General features: G+C 53.3%; 1 pseudogene; it reads right to left on the bottom strand.

The window, feature by feature from the left end:
- The window catches only part of LOC119592908, a 38,873-nt pseudogene that overhangs the window by 4,606 nt on the left and 19,959 nt on the right, over positions 1–14,308 (bottom strand).

The raw sequence follows: 14,308 nt of genomic DNA, 5'->3' as shown, positions 1-14,308 counted from the left end.
CGATCTAGACCTGAATGACGGGCAGTATATAAATGGACTGTTGAGGGGATAGATGTATTAGAACTGAAGAAGACATGTTTGGATAAATTGTCAGCAATGCAAATGCCCCAACGGCAAGATGGCCACGGGAATGATATGACATGACATGACATGATTTCAGATACTCTCCTATCTCCGCGTCCTCCGCGCCATGAGGCTGCTCTTACACTTTTTCTCGTCCGTGAGAGCTTCTTCCACGAATTTCTTCGTCGCCTCCCGACTCAGCACGTAGCCTCCACCTGCAGGATTAGATAAGTAGAAGGAACAGTCCAGCTAAAGACATGCAAAGAGAACTGGAAACTGAACGGAGGGAAGCCGGCTGAATTAGCCAAGGGCTTGACGCGGTGGGACTACGATATAAAAATTAAGATTCATCACTGACAGACTTTCCATACTCAGTCATTCAGTCTAAATGGCTGAGCATCCATAACCTGATCTTCACTGACCTCCGCTCATGTAACCCTGCTTGGTGAAAGGCTTGAAGCGGGAGCCGAAGTAAATGGGGTAGTTTGGGTCATATGAGCTCAGCATGTAGCGCAGGTTCTCCACGATGACATACCTGCGGGGAGAGAAGGTCAAGGGAGGGATGCTCAAATGAGCGGAGCTCAAGGGAGGGGAACTTGAATGAGAGGAGCTCAAGGGAGGGAAGCTTGAATGAGTGGGTTCAAGGGAAGGGAGCTCGAAGGAAGGGAACCGAATGGGTAGGAGCTCAGATGAGGGGGAGTTTAAGGGAGGGGATCTCAAGGAAAGCGAACTCAAAGGAGAGGGGCTCATATAAGAGGAGCTCCAATGAGAAGAGCTCAAGGGGGACGAGCTCGAATAAGGGGAACTGAAAAGAGAGGAGCATATGTCATCCATGACATATGGCCTCCGCGTGGAAGCCGCTGGGGACGCCAGGCAGGTACAGGGGAAGCTTAAGAGAGTTGAGCTCGAATGAGGGGAGATCAAGGGAAAGAGCTCAAATTGGAGGGAGCTCGAATGAGGGGAGATCAAGGAGAAGGAGCTCAAATTGGAGGGAACTCGAATGAGGGGAGATCAAGGAGAAGGAGCTCAAATTGGAGGGAGCTCGAATGAGGGGAGATCAAGTTGGAGAGAGCTCGAATGAGGGGAACTCAAGGGGAAGGAGCTTATATTGGGGGGAGCTCGAATGAGGAGAGCTCAAGGGGAGGAGCAGAAACTGGGGGAGCTCGAATGAGGGGAGCTCAAGGGGAGGAGCTCAAATTGTGGGGAGGTCGAATGAGGGGAGCTCAAGGGGAAGGAGCTCAAATTGGAGGGAGCTCGAAAGAGGGAGCTCAAGGGGGAGGAGACATATTGGGGGGGAGCTCGAATGAGTGGAGCTCAAAGGGAAGGAGCTCAAGTTGGAGGGAGCTCGAATGAGGGGAGCCCCAAGGGGAAGGAGCTTATAAATTTGGGGGGGGCTTCAAAGAGGGGAGCTTAAGGGAAGGAGCTCATATTGTGAGCTCGAATGAGGGGAGCTCAAAGGGGGAAAAGCTCAACTGGATTGAGCTCGAATGAGGGAGCTCAAGGGAAGGAGCTCATATTGGGGGGAGCTGGAATGAGGGAGCTCAAGGGGAGGATCTGAAACTTGGGGGGGCTCGAATGAGGGAGCTCAAGGGGGAGGGAAATCAAATTGGGGGGAGCTCGAATGAGGGGAGCTCAAGGGGGAAAGGGGCTCAAATTGGGGGAGCTCGAAAGAGTGGAGCTCAAGGGGAAGGAGCTCAAATAGGGGGGGAGCTCGAATGAGGGGAGCTGAAGGAGAATGAGCTCATATTTGGGGGGAGCTCGAATGAGTGGAGCTCAAGGGGGATGGGCTCAAATTGGAAGGAGCTCGAATGAAGGGAGATCAAGGGGGAAAGGGGCTCAAATTGGGGGGAGCTCGAATGAGGGGAGCTCAAGGGGGAAAGGGGGTCAATTGGGGGGAGCTCGAATGAGTGGAGCTCAAGGGGAAGGAGCTCACATTGGAGGGAGCTCGAATGAGTGGAGCTCAAGGGGAAGGAGCTCATATTTGAGTGTGCTCGAATAAGGGGAGCTCAAGGGGAAGGGGCTCAAATTGGGGGGAGCTCGAATGAGGAGAGCTCAAGGGGAAGGAGCTCAAATTGGAGGGAGCTCAAGGGTAAGGACTCCAAAATTTGGGGGGAGCTCGAATGAGGGGAGCTCAAGGGGAAGGAGCTCAAATTGGAGGGAGCTCAAGGGGAAGGAGCTCAAATTGGAGGGAGCTCGAATGAGGGGAGCTCAAGGGGAAGGTGTTCAAATTGGGGGAACTCGAATGAGGAGCTCAAGGGGAAGGAGCACATATTGGGGGAGCTCGAATGAGGGGAGCTCAAGGGGAAGGAGCTCAAATTGGAGAGTGCTCGAATGAGGGGAGCTCATGGGGAAGGAGCTCATATTGTGGGGAGCTCGAATGAGGAGAGCTCAAGGGGAAGGAGCTCAAATGGGAGGGAGCTCAAGGGGAAGGAGCTCAAATTGGAAGGAGCTCAAGGGGAAGGACTCAATTGGGGGGGGCTCGAAAGAGAGAGCTCAAGGGGAAGGAGTCAAATTGGAGGGAGCTCAAGGGGAAGATGCTCAAATTGGGGGGAGCTCGAATGAGAGGAGCTCAAGGGGAAGCAGCTCAAATTGGGGGGAGCTCGAATGAGTGGAGCTCAAGGGGAAAGGAGCTCATATTGGGGAGCTCGAATGAGGGGGGCTGAAGGAGGGAGCTCAAATTGGGGGTGGGGAGCTCGAATAAGTGGAACTCAAGAGGAAGGAGCTCAAATTGGGGGGGGCTCGAATGAGGGGAGCTCAAGGGGGAGGAGCTCAAATATGGGAGGGGAGCTCGAATGAGGTGAGCTCAAGGGAGAAGAGCTCAAATTGGGGGAGCTCAAATGAGGTGAGCTCAAGGGGAAGGCTCAATTGGGGACTCGAATGAGGGGAGCTCAAGGGGAAGGACCTCAAATTGGGGGGGCTCGAATGAGGGGAGCTCAAGGGGGAAAGGGGCTCCAAATTGGGGGGGACTTGAAAAGAGGGGACTCAAGGGGGAGGAGTTTTATATTGGGGGAGCTCGAATGAGGGGAGCTCAAGGGGAAGGAGCTCATATTGGGGGGAGCTCGAATGAGGGGAGCTCAAGGGGGAGGGGAGCTCAAATTGGAGGGAGCTCGAATGAGGGGAGCTCATGGGGAAGGATCTCATATTGGGGGGAGCTCGAATGAGGGGAGCTCAAGGGGGAGGAGCTCAAATTGATGGGAGCTCGAATGAATGGAACTCAAGGGGAAGGAGTTCAAATTGGGGGGAGCTCGAATGAGGGAGCTCAAAGTGGGGGTGGGGGAGCTCGAATGAGGGAGCTCAAGAGGAAGGAGCTCAAAATTTGGGGGGGCTCGAATGAGGGGAGCTCAAGGGGAAGGAGCTCATATTGGGGGACTCGAATGAGGGGAGCTCAAATTGGGGTGGGGAGCTCGAATGAGGGAGCTCAAGAGGAAGGAGCTCAAATTGAGGGAGCTCGATTGAGGGGAGCTCAAGGGGGAAAGGGGCTAAATTGGGGGGAGCTCGAATAAGGGAGCTCAAGGGGAAGGGCTCAAATTGGGGGAGCTCGAATGAGGGAGCTCAAGGGGGAAAGGGTCTCAATTGGGGGAGCTCGAATGAGGGGAGCTCAAGGGGAAGGAGCTCAAATTGGGGGAGCTCGAATGAGTGGAGCTCAAGGGGAAGGAGCTCAAATTGGGGGAGCTCGAATGAAGGGAGCTCAAGGGGAAGGAGCTCAAATTGGGGGGAGCTCGAATGAGGGGGGCTCAAGGGGAAGGAGCTCAAATTGGGGGAGCTCGAATGAGGGGAGCTCAAGGGAAGGAGCCCATATTGGGGGAGCTCGAATGAGGGAGCTCAAGGGGAAGGAGCTCAAATTGGGGGGGAGCTCGAATGAGGGGAGCTCAAGAAAGGAGCTCAAATTGGGGGATCTCGAATGGGGAGATCAAGGGAAGAGCCCCAAATTGGGGAGCTCGAATGAGGGGAGCTCGAATGAGGGGAGCTCAAGGGAAGGACCCTATTGGGGGGAGCTCGAATGAGGGAGCTCAAGGGGAAGAGCTCAAATTGGGGAAGCTCAAATGAGGGGAGCTCAAGGGGAAGGAGCTCAAATTGGGGGAGGGTTCGAATGAGGGGAGCTCAAAGGGGAAAGGGGCTCAAATTGGGGGAGCTCGAATGAGGGAGCTCAAGGGGAAGGATCTCATTTGGGGGGGGCTCGAATGAGGGGAGCTCAAGGGGAAGGAGCTCAAATTGGGGGGGAGCTCGAATGAGGGGACTCAAAAGGGGGGGGGAGCTCATATTGGGGGAACTCGAAGAGGGGAGCTCAAATTGGGGTGGGGGAGCTCGAATGAGGGGAAACTCAAAGAGGAAGGAGCTCAAATGGGGGAGCTCGATTGGGGGGGGGGGGGCTCAAGGGGAAGGAGCTCAAATTGGAGGGAGCTCGAATGAGGGGAGCTCAAGGGGAAGGATCTCAAATTGGGGGGCTCGAATGAGGGGAGCTCAAGGGGAAGGAGCTCAAATTGAGGGGAGCTCGTTGAGGGGGGCTCAAGGGGAAGGAGCTCAAATTGGAGGGAGCTCGAATGAGGGGAGCTCAAGGGAAGGAGCTCAATTGGGGAGCTCGAAGAGGGGAGCTCAAGGGGAAGGATCTCATATTGGGGGAGCTCGAATGAGGGAGCTCAAGGGGAAGGAGCTCAATTTGGGAGGCTCGAATGGGGGAGCTCAAGGGGAAGGAAACTCATATTGGGGAGCCCCGAATGAGGGGAGCTCAAGGGGAAGGAGCTCAATTGGGGGGGGGGAAGGGGGGCCAAGGGAAGGGCCAATTGGGGGATGGAATAAGGAGCTCAAATTTGGAGCCGGGGAAGGACCAAGGGGGGGGGAGGGGGGAAAAGGGGGAAAGGGGGGAAACATGCTTCGGTTTAAACGTCTTATGCAGAAGAATCCAAAAAATTCGTTCTAAATATTCAAATAGCGACTTATTACTCACTTCTCTAAGGTCGACTGATTCCCCAAAAATTAGATATACAATGTATTAAAGGCTCATAACTGGAGCGAACATGTCCTTACCTCCCTGTAATCTCAAATCATTTACAGACATTGCTTATGCAAGTATAAAGTCACTTGGTTCACTGTTAAGTGCTGAAGAGGGTTGACACTATTGCTAGCTCCTTTGAAATGTTATTTTATTATTTCATGAAAAAAGCGTTTTACAAATGCAACATACTTTGCTAACGATTTGTATGATATAAATTATACTATTCTATATATAATAGCCTTTATAAAATCATAAATTTAAAAAAGCCACCGGTTTCGACATCATACATCGTATACCTACACATAGGAACTATAGTAACGTAGTTTTGTACCATCCAGGTATTCCTCCCATGAGGTGCTTCCCGGGTGGAGGTAATAAGCGGCCACGCCCCAAGGCTGTCGCCTGCGAGTCGCCTGCCATCACTCCTACTTTCTCCAAGCACTTTCCTGGGATTTTTAGGAAATAAGTTATGAAGTTATGTCTGACAAGGGTGGGATCTATTACCTCTGGCGATGCAACTAAAATAGTCAGGTGTGAGGGAAATAAAATTCAGAATGCAGATGTTTTTCTCGACTATACTCGTAGATAATGTGTGGTGCATGGTCTGAAGATATTGTTGCACACACTGTGCTATGCATTGTGTGATTTATACTGCTGTGGGCTGTCCTTAGTGGCCTTACATAGCAGGACAATGCGGACATTAAGAAAGCAGGGATAAGAAATGTGAATAAAATCTAGAACCAATGTCATTTAAAAATTTCAAATGAAAAGGTACCTAATCATACACCATCATGCATGGGTATGTGGAAGATAAACAGATCTAGACCTTGTAATGACTGGGGCAAGGTATATAAAGAAATGGACTGGTATGAGGGTGATAGAATGTATTAGGAAGACTGAAGATAGACATGTTTTGTAATAAAAGATTGTACAGCAATGGCAATGCCCCAACGGCAAGTATGGCTCACGGGAATGATAATGACATGACATGACATGATTTCCAGATGACTGCTCGAACTTCTCCGCGTCCTCCGCGCCATGAGGTTGCTTCCTTACACTTTTTCTCGTCCGTGAGAGCTTCTTCCACGAATTTCTTCGTCGCTCCCGACTCCGCACGTAGCCTCCACTGCAGATTATGATAAGTAGAAGGAACAGTCCAATCTAAAGACATGCAGAAGAGAACTGAAACTGAATCTGAGAGGGAAGCCGGCTGAATTAGCCAAGGGCTTGACGCGTGGGAACTACGAATAAAAATTAAGATTCATCACTGACAGACTTTCCCATACTCAGTCATTCAGTCTAAATGGCCTGAAGCATCATAACCATGATCTTCACTGCCTCCGCGCATGTAACCCTGCTTGGTGAAAGGCTTGAAGCGGGAGCCGAGTAAATGGGGTAGTGTTGGGTCATATGAGCTCCGCATGTAGCGCAGGCTCCACTATGACATACCTGCGGGGAGAGAAGGTCAGGGAGGGATCTCAAATGAGCGGAGCTAGGGAGGGGGAACTTTGAATGAGAGGAGCCAAGGGGGGACTTGAATGAAGGCCACAAGGAAGGGAAGCTCAAGGGAAGAATTTCAAAGGAGGGAGGTCAATTAGTACCCCAGAGCTCAAGTAGGGATTTGAATGAGAGGACTCAAGGAAGGGGAGCTCGAATGGTGGGTTCAAGGAAAGGGAGCTCGAAGGAAGGGAACCGAATGGGTAGCGCTCAATGAGGGGCGTTTAAGGGAAGGGGATCTCAAGGAAGCGAACTCAAAGGAGAAGGGGCTCATATAAGAGAGCCCAATGAGAAGAGCTCAAGGGGGACGAGCTCGAATAGGGGAACTGAAAAGAGAGGAGCATATGTCTCCTGACAAATATGGCCTCCGCTGGAAGGCCGCTGGGGACGCCAGTCAGGTACATGGGAAGCTTAAGAGAGGAGTTTGACTCGAATGAGGGGAGATCAAGGGAAAGAGCTCAAATTGAGGGAGCTCGAATGAGGGAGATCAAGGAGAATGGAGCTCAAATGGAGGGAACTCGAAGAGGGGAGATCAAGGAGAAGGACTCAAATTGAGGGAGCTCGAATGAGGGGAGATCAAGTTGGGAGAGCTCGAATGAGGGTGTAACTCAAGGGGAAGGATCTTATATTGGGGGGGCTCGAATGAGGATAGCTTAAGGGGAAGGACTCATTTGGGACTCGAATGAGGGGAGCTCAAGGGGAAGGAGCTCAAATTGGGGGGAGCTCGAATGAGGTGAGCTCAGGGGAGGAGCAGAACTGGGGGAGCTTCGAATGAGGGGAGCTCGGGGAGGAGCTCAAAATTGTGGGGAGGTCGAATGAAGGGGAGTCAAGGGGAAGGAGCTCAAATTAGAGGGGAGCTCGAATGAGGGGAGCTCAAGGGGGAGGAGACATATTGGGGGGGAGCTCGAATGAGGGGAGCTCAAGGGGGAAGAGCTCAAATGTGTGGGGGGAGGTCGAATGAGGAGCTCAAAGGGGGGGAGCTCAAATTGGGGGGGGAGCTCGATTGAGTGGGCTCAAAGGAAGAGCTCAAGTTGGAGGGAGCTCGAATGAGGGGAGCTCAAGGGGAACGGAGCTTATTTGGGGGTAGCTTCCATGAGGGTAGCTTAAGGGAAGGAGCTCATATTTGTGAGCTCGAGTGGAGGGGAGCTCAAGGGGAAGAGCTCAAACTGGATTGAGCTCGAATGAGGGGAGCTCAAGAGGAAGGATCTCATATGGGGGGAGCCTGGAATGAGGGGGAGCTCAAGGGGGAGGATCTGAAACTTGGGAGCTCGAATGAGGAGCTCAAGTTGAGGACTCAACTTTGTGGGGAGCTCGAATGAGGGGAGCTCAAGGTAAGGAGCTCAAATTGGGGAGCTCGAATGCAGGGAGCTCAAGAGGAAGGAGCTCAAATTTGGGGGAGCTCGAATGAGGGGGAGTCTCAAGGAAGGCAGCTCATAGTGGGGGGAGCTCGAATGAGTGGAGCTCAAGGGGAAGGAGCTCAAATTGGAGGGATATCGAATGAGGGAGCTCAAGGGAAGGGGCTCAAATTGGGGGGGGATCGAATGAGGGGATCTCAGGGAAGGGGCTCAAATTTGGGGGGAGTCGAATGAGTGAGCTCAGGGGAAGGAGCTCACATTTGAGTGTGCTCGAATAAGGGGAGCTCAAGGGAAGGGAGCTCGAATGAGTGGAGCTCAAGGGGAAGGAGCTCAAATTGGGGGGAGCCGATGAGGGGAGCTCAGGGGAAGGAGCTCAAATTGGAGGGAGCTCAAGGGGAAGGAGCTCAAATTGGGGAGCTCAAGGGGAAGGAGCTCAAATTGGAGGGAGCTCAAGGGGAAGGAGCTCAAATTGGAGGGAGCTCGAATGAGGGGAGCTCAAGGGGAAGGAGCTCAAATTGGAGGAAGCTCAAGGGGAAGGAGCTCAAATTGGGGGGGAGCTCGAATGAGGGAGCTCAATGAGAGGAGCTCAATTGGGGCGAGTAGAGGCACGAATGAGTGGAGCTCCAGGGGAAGGAGCTCAAATTGGAGAGTGCTCGAATGAGGGGAGCTCATGGGGAAGGAGCTCATATTGGAATGTGCTCGAATGAGGGAAGCTAAAGGAGAAGTAACTCATATTGGTGTATAGCTCGAATGAAGGGAGGCTCAAGGGAAAGAGCTTCAAATTGTGGGGAGCTCGATGAGGAGAGCTCAAGGGGGAAGGATCTCAAATGGGAGGGAGCTCAAGGGGAAGGGCTCCAATTGGAGAGCTCAAGGGAAGGAGCGCAAATTGAGGGAGCTCAAGGGGAAGTAGCTCAGAAATTGGAAGGAGCTCAGGGGAAGGAGGCTCAAATTGGGGGGAGCTCGAATGAGAGGAGCTCAAGGGGAAGAGTCAAATTGGCAGGTAGCTCAAGGGGAAGATGCTCAAATTGGGGGGAGCTCGAATGAGAGGAGCTCAAGGGTAAGGGGCTCAAATTTGAAAGGGAGCTCAACGGGAAGGAGCCAATTATGGGGGGAGCTCGATGAGGAAGTCAAGGGGAAAGAGCTCAAATTGGAGGGAGCTTGAATGAGGTGAGCTAAAGGGGAAGGAGCGCAAATTGGGGGAGCTCGAATGAGGGGAGCTTGAAGGAGGAGGAGCTCAAATTGGGGGGTGGGGGAGCTCGAATAAGTGGAACTCAAGGGAAGAGCTCAAAATTGAGGAGCTCGAAGAGGTGAGCTCAAGGGGGAGGAGCTCAATATGGGAGGGGGAGCTCGAATGAGGTGAGCTCAAGGGAGAAGAGCTCAAATTGGGGGAGCTCAAGATGAGGTGAGCTCAAGGGAAGGAGCTCAAATGGGGGAGCTCGAATGAGGGGAGCTCAAGGGGGAGGACCTTCAAATTGGGGAGCTCGAAATGAGGGAGCTCAAGGGGAAGGATCTCACATTGGGGGAGCTCGAATGAGGGGATCTCAAGTGGGATGGTTCATATTGGGGGAGCTCGAATGAGGGAGCTCAAGGGCTGAAGGAGCTCATATTGGGGGGAGCTCGAATGAGGGGAGCTCAAGGGGAAGAGCTCAAATTGGGAGGGAGCCGAATGAGGGGGAGGCTCAAGGGGAAGGAGCTCAAATTGGGGGGAGCTCGAATGAGGGAGCTCAAGGGGAAAGGAGCTCAAATTGGGGGGAGCTCGAATGAGGGAGCTCAAGGTAAGTGATTCATCAGTATTGGGGGGAGCTCGGAATGAGGGGAGCTCAAGAGGAAGGAGAGCTCATTTGGGGGGAGCTCGAATGAGGGAGCTCAAATTGGGGTGGGGGAGCTCGAAGGAGGGGAGCTCAAGAGGTAGGAGTCTCAAATGGGGGGAGCTCGATTGAGGGGAGCAAAAAAAAAACCCCAACCCCCCCCCCCCTCAAGGGTAAGGAGCTCCCATTGGAGGGAGCTCGAATGAGGAGCTCAAGGGGAAGGATCTCAAATTGGGGGAGCTCGAATGAGGGGCTCAAGGGGAAGGAGCTCATATTGGGGGACTGAATGAGGGGGAGCTCAAATTGGGGGTGGGGGAGCTCGAATGAGGGAGCTTCAGAGGAAGGAGCGTCAATATTGAGGGAGCTCGATTGAGGGGAGCTCAAAGGGGAAGGCGCTCAAATTGGAGGGAGCTGCGAATGAGGGGAGCTCAAGGGGAAGGATCTCAAATTGGGGAGCTCGAATGAGGGGAGCTCAAGGGGAAGGAGCTCAAATTGGGGAGCTCGAATGAGGGGAGTCTCAAGGGGAAGGAGCTCAAATTGGGGGAGCTCGAATGAGTGGAGCCTCAAGGGGAATGAGCTAAATTGGGGAGCTCGAATGAGGGGAGCTCAAGGGGAAGGAGCTCAAATTGGTGGGAGGCTCGAATGAGGGAGCTCAAGGGGAAAGAGCTCAAATTGGGAGCTCGAAATAGGGATCTCAAGGGGAATGATCTCATATTGGGGGGAGCTCGAATGAGGGGAGCTCAAGAAAGGAGCTCAAATTGGGGGATCTCGATGGGGGAGATCAAGGGAAGAGCCTCAAATTGGGGAGCTCGATGGGGGAGCTCGAATGAGGGAGCTCAAGGGGAAGAGCTCAAATGGGGGGAGGCTGGAATGAGTGGAGCTCAAGGGGAAGGAGCTCAAATTGGGGGAGCTCAAATGGGGGAGCTCAAGGGGAGGATCTCAAATTTGGGGGAGCTCGAATGAGGGGAGCTCAAAGGGGAAGGAGCTCTATTGGGGGGAGCTCGATGAGGGGAGCTACGGGAAGGAGCTCAAATTGGGGAACCTCGAATGAGGGGAGCTCAAAGGGGAGGCGTTCATATTGGGGAGCTCGATGAGGGGAGCTCAGGGGAAGGAGCTCCTATTGGGGGGAGCTCGAATGAGGGGAGCTCAAGGGGGAGGAGTTCATATTGGGGGGAGCCTCGAATGAGGGGAGCCTCAATGGGAAGGATCTACATATTTGGGGGAGCTCGAATGAGGGGAGCTCAAGGGGAAGGAGGCTCATATTTATTGGGGGGGAGCTCGAATGATGGGAGCTCAAGGGGGGAGGAGCTCATATTGGGGGGAACTCGAATGAGGGGAGCTCAGGGAGACTCAAATTGGGGGGAGCTCGAATGAGGTGGAGACTCAAGGGGAAGGAGCTCAAAATTGGGGGGAGCTCGAATGGGGAGGCTCAAGGGGAAAGGAGCTCATATTGTGGGGAGCTCGAAGGAGGGGAGCTCAAATTGGGGTGGGGGAGCTCCGAATGAGGGGAGCTCAAGAGGGAAGGATCTCAAATTGGGGGAGCTCGAATGAGGGGAACTCAAGGGGAAAGGATCTCATTATTGGGGGAGCTCGAATGGGGGACGCTCAAGGGGAAGGAGCTCAATTTGGTGAGCTTCGAATGGGGATCTCAAGGGAAGGATCCTCATATTGGGGGGAGCTCGAATGAGGGGAGCTCAAGGGAAGGAGCCCTATTGGGGGGAGCTCGATGAAGGGCGCTGAAGGGGAAGGACTCAAATTGGGGGGGAGCTCGAATGGGAGGGGACTCAAGGAGAAGGAGCTCAAATTGGGTGAGCTCGAATGAAAAGGGAGCTTAAGGGAAGAGCTCAATTGGGGAGCCTTCGAATGATGGGAGCTCAAGAAGAGGAGCTCAATTGGGGATCCTCGAATGAGGGGAGATCAAGGGGAAGGAGCTCAAATTGGGGGAAGCTCAAGGGGGAGGAGCTCAAATTGGGGGAGCTCGAATGGAAGGGAGCTCAACGGGGAAGGAGCTCAATTTGGGGGGGGGCTCGAATGAGGTGAGCTCAAGGGGGAGGAGTTCATGATTGGTGGGAGCTCGAATGAAAAAGGGGAGCTTCAAGGAGGAGCAATTGGGGAGCTCGAATGAGGGGAGACTCAAGGGGAAGAGCTCAAATTTGGGGGGGAGCTCGAATGGAGGGGAGCTCAAGGGAAGGAGCTTAATTGGGGGAGCTCGAAATGAGGGGGAGCTCAAGGGGAAGGAGCTCATATTGGGGGGACTCGAATGAGGGAGCTCAAGGGGAAGAGCTCAATTGGGGAGCTCGAATGAGGGAGCTCAAGGGGAAGGAGCCAAATTGGGGGGAGCTCAAGGGGAGGGCTCAAATTGGTGAGCTCGATTGAGGGACTCAAGGGGAAGGAGCTCCAAATGGAGTGGGGAGCGCGAATGAGGGAGCTCAAGAGGAAGGAGCCTCAATTGGGAGAGCTCGAATGAGGGGAGCTCAAATTGGGGGTGGGGGAGCTCGAATGAGGGGAGCGCAAGAGGGGTATCTCAAATGGGGGGGGGATTCGAATGAGGGGAGCTCAGGGGGAGGAGTTTTCCAATTGGGGGAGCTCGAATGAGGGAGTCAAGGGAAGGAGCCCATATTGGGGGGAGCTCGATTGAGGGGAGCTCAAGGGGAAGGAGCCTCATATTGATGGGAGCTCGAATGAGGGGAAGCTCAGGGGAAGGAGCCTCAAATTGTCGGGGAGCTTACGGGGAGGAGCTCAATTGGGGGAGCTCGATGAAGGAGCTTAAGGGGAAGGAGCTCATATTTGGGGGAGCCTCCGAATGAGGGGAGCTCAAGGGGAAGGAGCTCCAATTGGAGGGAGCTCGAATGAGGTGCAATTGGGGAGCTCGAATGAGGGGAGCTCAAGAGAAGGAGCTTCAAATTGGGGAGCTCGAATGATGGGAGCTCAAGGGGGAGAGCCTCAAATTTGGGGAGCCTCGAATGAGGGAGCTCAAGGGGAAGGGAGCTCAAATTGGGGGGGAGCCTCGAATGAAGGGAGCTTAATAAAGGGGAAGGAGGCTCAAATTGGGGATCTCGAATGAGGGGAGCTCAAGGGGAAGGATCTCATTATTGGGGGGAGCTCGCATGAAGGGGAGCTTCAGGTAAAGGAGCCCATATTGGGGGAGCTCGAATGGAGGGAGCTCAAGGGGGAGGAGCTCAAATTGGGGGAGCTCCCGATTAGGGAGCTCAACGGGGGGAGGAGCTCAAATTGGGGGAGCTTGAATGAAGGGAGCTTAGGGGAAGAGCTCAAATTGGGGGGGAAGGCTCGATGAGGGAGCTCAAGGGGAAGGAGCTCAAATTGGGGGGAGCTCGAATAGAGGGAAGCTCAAGGGGAGGAACTCGAATAAGAGGGAGGGAAGTACGAATGAAGAAGGAGCTCAAGAAAGAGAGCTCGAACGAGAGGGAGCTCGAAAGAAGAGGCTCGAATGAAGGAAGCTCAGGGAGGGAGCTTGAATGATCGGGAATCAAGGGAGGGAAGCTAAGGAGGGATACCTCGAATGGTAGAGCTGAAGTAGGGAACATGAATGTAGGAGCTCAAGGGAGAGAGCTCAAGGGAGGGGAGGACGAAAGAGTAAAGTTCGAGGCAAGGGAGCTTGAATGAGGGGATCTGAAGGGGGTACCAGCTCGGATGAAGGGGAGCTTAAGGGAAAGAGGGCTCGATGAAGGGGGGAGCTGAGGAGCGAGCTCTAAGGAGAGGAAGCTCATATGAGGGGAGCTCGGATGAGAAGAGCTCAAGGGGAGGATCTCGACATAAGGGGAAATAAAGGAGAGGATCTCAAGAGGTGCTGTGAGTAACTACATATGCCTCCGAAGTCAGGCAGCACAGGGGGGCTTGGGAGGAGGATCTCAAATGAGGGGACTCGAATAAAGGGGAGTTCAGGGAGGGGAGCTCGAATGAAGGGAGGTAAAGGGAAGAGAGCTCGGATGAGGGGACTGAACGGAGGGGAGGTCGTGTGAGGGGAGCTGAAGGGAAGGGTGCTCGAATGAGAGGGATCTGAAGGGAAGCGAGCTTAAATGAGGGGAGCTCAAGGGAATAGGGAGCTCGAATGAGGGGGAGCTCAGGAGGTAAGCAGTATACAAAGGAAGAAGAGGGAAGGGGGGACGAGGAGAAATGTTTGTTTACCAGAAAACTGTTTGATTTTTTACAGTATTCCCCGGAGAAAAAGGAGTACAGTGAGGGATACATATATTACCCCAAGGATACGCTTTGGTATTATTCACTGGATTTCACGTAATAAAAAGGGCTTACTAATGAAAATCAGAGGGAGCAATAAGTTGTGTTCAAAACGTAAAAATATTTATTTTTTCATCAGTAATTTTTGGAAGCTAGTTTAAATCATCGCAAGTGTAATTCCGTTCAAGGCTGAAATACAGGTGCGGCGTCGTTGCAGGTGTTGTGAGAAATCATTTGTCAGCCACGTGGAAGCCGCTTGGGAACGCCATCCAGGCACAGCGAGGGTGCCGGAGGGCTAAGCGCTCATTAAAAAAAAATATATTTCGCCACACCTATGCAAATAACTGATTAACCTGTTTGAATGACTGTTTGTCTGGGTTGACTGGACTATTTAA

This window comes from Penaeus monodon, chromosome 31, assembly GCF_015228065.2.
Source record: "Penaeus monodon isolate SGIC_2016 chromosome 31, NSTDA_Pmon_1, whole genome shotgun sequence".
In the NCBI taxonomy this organism is placed as follows: domain Eukaryota; kingdom Metazoa; phylum Arthropoda; class Malacostraca; order Decapoda; family Penaeidae; genus Penaeus; species Penaeus monodon.
Note: the sequence above shows the minus strand (reverse complement) of the source record. Positions and strands in the feature narration are given on the sequence as shown.